Genomic DNA, 6659 nt, shown 5'->3' with positions numbered 1-6659 from the left:
TTTAATCAATATTTTCTGCTGGGTTTTGGTGGGGTGATCTACATGCATATTTTAGCATGCATGTTAGAGAAATATGTAATTATACGACGAAACAAATGCTTAAATTCTAGATTAAGATTTAAATTCTGGTTTTAAGATTTATTTTATTTAATTGTTGCCTCAGGTTGAGGAAGGAAGGAGTAGATGAATACTTGGTTGCGGATACGGATGGCATTTGTGAAGATGTAAAGATTGGTCGACGAATGTATTGACAAACAATTTTTTTTTTTTTTGTTAATGTTAAAATATTTATAGTATACTTGACAAATAATTATATAATGAGTTGTTTTGGTATATATATGTGTATTTGTTTTTTAAATTAGATTTATTGTTTTTGTTTTACTATTACTATTACTATTACTATTACTATTACTATTACTATTATAACTATTTAATTTAATTAATTAGTAGTTAATATAAAAAATTGGGATGCGGTGAAACTATTATAGTATACAGTGAAAACAAATGAATAAGACATTCCATTATGTGAAAATGAAAACAGATTAAAAGGTTACACATAGTTTAATTACTTTTAAACGACTAATTTAGTAATAGTGGAAACACGTATTCACAACATAAGCTTGATGTAACCCATTTTGGTTGTAGGGGTTGGTTCCGGTACAAACCATATTTATCCTATAAACCGTAAGAACAGATCCTAGCACTTAAAAAAAGTTAAATTAGCACATATCAAAACAATACATACATAAAAGTAGCACATTTGAATTATATTAGCACATGAAAATTAATCAAGATAATTGATTTTAGCACATATTTGAATGATATCAGCACTTTTCTTAATCTGTACATTGAAAATAAAAGAAAGATCCAAATAAAGAATTAATTGCTAGTTAGCATATTTATAGGGAATTTAATATAATTGATATTATTTAGGATATTATTTTATCATTTCTCTATAATTGGTTAGATGTCACGTGACACTTTTTAAATGATTTTTACAGTTTGTATTTAAAATGTAGTTTGTATTTGATCCTGTTCCTTCTGTTGTAATCGTGATTAAATAAGCAACAATACCTCCCAACATAATCACAAGTGATAAAGAACACATTTGTGAGTGATTATGTAATCAACAAAAAAAGTTATAAACTAACAATATTAGAAAATGGACCCACGATCGTAAAATTGGTGGAACTCTAAATTAAGGGATATTAAATTTAAATAATCTCAATTTTTACTAACTGGTCAATAGCACTCTTAACTTTCGATTTGTACTACACAATTTTTAACTTTCAGCTTATTTACCGATAGCACTCCCAAATTTCCCAACACTAACCCAGTTTGTTAACATAAGCTGCCACATCATCAAACCAGTGTCACGTCAGCCGCCAAGTCATAAAAAAGCCAAGTAAGCTGCCACATCAACAAAAAAATCTACGTCAAATGCTACGTCACCACACAAGTGCCACATCAGCAAAAAACTAACTGAGTATGGTTCAGTTAGTTTGGAAGTGTCATCGGCCAATAGGTTGAAAGTTGGGATTTGTGTGGTACAAATTGAAAATTGAGAGTGCTATTGACCAATTGGTGAAAGTTGAAATTATTTAAAGAGTAAATTACAAAAATCATCCTTTATGTTGACAACAGATTGCAAACTATGTCATTTGCCTTCAATAATTACAGAAAACATACTCTATGTTTATAAACTCTTGCAAATTACATCCTTTGACCCCAACTCAGTTAATTTTCATGGTTAAGTCTGACCAAATGGACCCCATATGAGGGTATTTCGATCATTTTACTATAAATATTAAGATAAATAATCAAAAAAAAAGTACATACATTAATTATGTTTAAAAAATATTATATATACATACAAACATGAATTCTCTCTTTGTCTCAATTCTCCCCCTCTCTAACTTCGTACCACCACCACTCCCATCGGCCACCACCACATCCCTCACCACCAACGCCTACACCACCCACCTGCAACCACCACCCCACCTGCAAACACCGCCCACCACAACCATCCGCCGGACTAAAACCCAAGCAACAGGACACACTACTAGACTCCTCTAATCTCAACCCAACACAACCCAATCGCAGACCCACCACCGCAACCGACGTGTAACGGTAACACTTTGCTCTCCGACCAGATCTGGCTCAGATCTTTGATGGTGAGTTCAGATCTGAAACGAATCTCTTTTCGGTAACAATATCATAGCATTCTTATCATCTCTGCTTTAACGAGTAGCTTAATCGAACGATCTCAACTTGATAGATAAACAGATCTGGTACTCCATTTACTCTTCCTTTGTAGGTGTGATTCGAAATATACACAATTTTTTGCGAGTGCTATGGTCCAAAATCAAGAAACATGAGTACGGAGCTGTTTGGTAGCCTCTGAATGGTTATTAAGAGGCTGCCTCTTAATGGAACAATTAAGAATTTCACCAATGAGAAGGTAGAAGAATGTGACATGTGATGATTTACCATTCAGAGGTTACCTCTTAATCATTCAGACTTGAGGTTACCTCTTATTCATTCAGAGGTTTTAAACCATTAAGAGGTAGCATCTGAATAGTCATTAAGAGGCTACCAAACAGCCCCTACATAAGTTATGTTAGTGAAACTTATGATAGTGTACGACACTTGTTGCTCACAATTGTACAAACGATTTTTCAATAAATTGGTGAGAGAGATAGAGTGTTTAGCGAGAGAATGATGGGGGTAGATGGCGGTAGTCGGGTGATGGCGGTGGTCAGGTAATGTGAGAGAGAGAGTTGACAAAAGATTAAATTGGGGTTTTAATAGAGGTAATCAAGAGGGCAGTGAAAAAGACAAAAACGCCCTTACATGGATCTCACATGACCAAACTTAACTATAAAAATTAACAAAGTTTAGGCTAAAGGACATAACTTGCAAGGGTTTATAAACATAGAGTACGTTTTCTTTAATTATTGAAGGCAAAGGACATAGTTTGCAATCTAATGTAAACATAAAGGACGATTTTTGTAATTTACTCTTATTTTATTTAAATCTAAGGATGAAGGGAGTGGTTAAACATTTGGAATAGGTAAACTCTCAAATCACCCAATCAAACAGTGCCACGTCATTTTACCTATTTTGTTTACCTATTGCTCAAAAACGTTGGGAGTGGTTTGCCTATCTTGAAACCATCCAATCATCGGTCCCCCTCCACCTTCCCCTCTTCGGTAAACCTTCACCGATGTCCTCCTATCACCAAGCGGTAAAAACCATTGGCGGCGGTGTTACCGCTCGGTAAACTCGTTTACTGACCATGTTTGTTGTCTACTCTGTTCACCCTAATATCCCCTAAATTAAAGAGAAACTAGTTGATAAGAGAGTAATTTTCAGCCCAGGGTAAAACTGTAATTTTTCAGGACTAATGAGCAAGTGTTAGGCAGCTCATTGACACGAAAAAAAATTAAATAGAGTCAACCAATAGAAACAAAAAACTTTTATAGTTTGGCTAAAAAAACTAAAACGATAGGAAAACGTAATGTTGAACTGAGGGCGAAATCATAATTTTAATTCAGGGATAAAATCGTAAATTAAATGGACCAATGGGGAGTGTCAAGCAGTTGCCGGCATGACTATAATTTTACATTGGGGGCAAAATTGTAATTTAACCGGGAAAACAAACAAAAACGATGGAGAAAATGTAAATTTAAGTTGAGGGCAAAATCGTAACTTGACTCTGAGAAAAAAAAACTAATGGCGAAACTGTAAATTTAAAGGGGGCAAAATCATAATTTTGAACCGAGGGAAATTTGAAATTTTTAGCTGGGAGCAAAAACGTAAATTTATTTTTAAGTGGGGGTAAAAACATAATTTTGAACTGATGGCAAAATCGTAATTTTAAGGAAAAAAACTAATGACAAAAGTGTAAATTTAAACGGGACAAAATCGTAATTTTGAACCAAGGGCAAAATTGAAATTTTTAGCTGGGAGCAAAAGCGTGAATTTATTTTTAAGTTTGGGTTAAAACATAATTTTGAAGTAATGGCAAAATCGTAATTTTAAATCGGTATAAAAACGTAAATTTGTTGGCCAATAGGGGAGTGCTAGGCAGCTGCCTGGCACTATTCCCTTTGCCGCCCATTTCACCCAATCATTGAAAAGCACTATTACCGCATGTAGATGTTGTAACTTCTACTAGTTGATGCCCTGCCCGCGTTGCGTGGCGATGGCCGAATAATGAGCGAGTGTTAGGCAGCTCATTGACACGAAAAACAATTAAATCGAGTCAACCAATTAAAACAAAACACTTTTATAGTTTTGATAAAAAAAACTAAAACAAAGACAATATTGTAATTTTTAACTGAGGGAAAGTTGTATTTTTTGACTGGGGTAAAATCGTAATTTGCCAAAAGCTAAAGTGATGGCAGTACTGTAAATTTGAATGAGGGGCAAAATTGTAAATTTTCACAGGGTCAGATTCGTAATTTTGAACTTGGTGTAACAGCGTAATATAAATTTGAACTAAGGGCGTAATCGTAATTTTAACCTGGAGGCAAAACCACAATTTATTTTGAACCTAGGACAAAATCATAATTTTGAGTTGGGGGCAAAAGTATAATTTTATTTTTAACTGGGGAAAAACGTAATTTTGAACTGGGGGCGAAATCATAATTTTTTAAACGAGGAGAAATCACATTTTTTAACAGAGGGCAAAATCGTAATTTTTAGCTGGGGGCAAAGAGGTAATTCTGAGCTGAGGGCAAAGCCACAATTTTATTTTGAATCGAGAGGAAAATCGTAATTTTGAGGGGGGGGGGACAAAAGCGTAATTTTATTTTGAGCAGGGGGCAAAACCATAATTTTAAAGAGGGGCAAGAACGTAACTTTAAAATGGATATAAAATAATAAACTGGTTGGTCCAATGGGGGAGTGCCAGGCAAAATTGTAATTTTGAATTGAGGGCAAAAGCGTAATTTTAAGATAGGGACAAAAGCGTAATTTTATTTTGAGCTTGTGGCAAAACGCTAATTTTAAACAAGAGCAAAAACGTAATTTTAAAATTGATATAAAATAATAATAAACTAGTTGGTTTAATGGGGGAGTATCAGGCAGTTGCCTGGCATTATTCCCCCATTTGATAAATGTAGGTTACCTGGCGCTATTCCCCGTTTGGTAAATGTAGGTATAGTAAATTGTCGCTAGAAATATCTCTAAGCCTAGCCACAATCGTTTTCTAGAGTTTTAGTTGGCCAAGTCCGGTCCTTAATATTGTCTTTTAGTATGTGTGTGTAAGGTAAATATATGGCGTTGATGCAATCGCACGTGGTTCAATACTTCAATGTGTACAAAATACATTAATGAACGAATAAAATATGTTATACTTTACAATGTTTTCTATTTATTTAGAAAAAAATTTATAAAACTGAAAAAATGTGTATTTTTATATACTATTATTTTGCAACATGTTAGTGCAATGTGGTGTTGTAAGTGTAGCTTTAGTTGTGGTTTATGCTATTTTTAGTTGTACCATTTCTTTGGTTATTTGTACATTATTTATAAATTTATATTACTATTAATTTGGTGGTTTATGCTATTTTTAGTTGTACCATTTCTTTGGTTATTTGTATATTATTTATAAACAACTTAACGTTAACCCGCGCGTTGCTGCGGGTCCAAAATCCCTTTGTATTTGCAGATTCAAAATGAAAATAACGTTAAAGATGGTATTCACGATTCAAGAAGAAGAAATTGACATTCATGGAAAGACATATGCTTGAATCGATTGTAAAGTATTACTCTTGATGTAAATCGACTTTCGTCGTCTTCATCATTTTTATGTGGATTAGATGTCTCATCTGTAGCCGTAGTTGTCCATCATTTAAAACCGGCGAGTTGCTTTTTTCGGTGGCCATAACTTCGTCTATCATACCTCTCAATTTTTTGGCTACTTTCACTTAAAAGATGTAACCATCTATTTAGAGTAAATTACAAGTTTTATCCTTTATGTTTACATCAAATTTCAGGCGCTGTCCTTTTGGCCAAAAGTTTACAGGTGGTGTCCTTTACCTTTTAAAATCTTGCACGTTTTGTCCTTTAGCCCTAATCCAGTTAGATTTTTTGGTTAAGTATGGTGATTTGCCTTGCACATGAGGGTATATTTGTCTTTTCATCTTTTTAGGGGTTATTGTGTAAATAAATTATATAGAAGGACTATTTTGTAAAAATAAAATAATATTTAATTATAGAAATCTTCCACCTTCTCTCTAATCTCTAAGTCTTCTCTCTTCTCTCTCAAGAAGCTCATGCCTTTTATCTCAAGAAGCATGTAATATGTTCACCAACACCACCACTGCCCTCTACCTCCCACAACCACTGTGCTCCACCGCCCACCACCATTGTTTGGCAATCGCCGGAACGCCGCCGTCACCGTCGCTTGGACATCGCCGTAATGCCACCGTCACTGTTTGCACTGAACACCACCGTCACTGTCGTTTGGACATCGCCGGAATGCCGCCGTCACTGTTGGCAATCACCGCCGTTTCTCCGCCGTACCTTCCACCGTCACCATCTCACTGAACACCACCACCGCCGTACCTTCCACCGTTATGGATCTGGATTTGATATTGTTTCATCTTGATATAGTTATGGATCTGGATTTGAAATTTAAAGTTGTTGAA

The sequence above is a fragment of the Helianthus annuus genome, chromosome 6 (genome assembly GCF_002127325.2).
Source record: "Helianthus annuus cultivar XRQ/B chromosome 6, HanXRQr2.0-SUNRISE, whole genome shotgun sequence".
Lineage (NCBI taxonomy): Eukaryota > Viridiplantae > Streptophyta > Magnoliopsida > Asterales > Asteraceae > Helianthus > Helianthus annuus.
The sequence above is the reverse complement of the archived record's forward strand: the minus strand, read 5'-3'. Positions refer to the sequence as shown.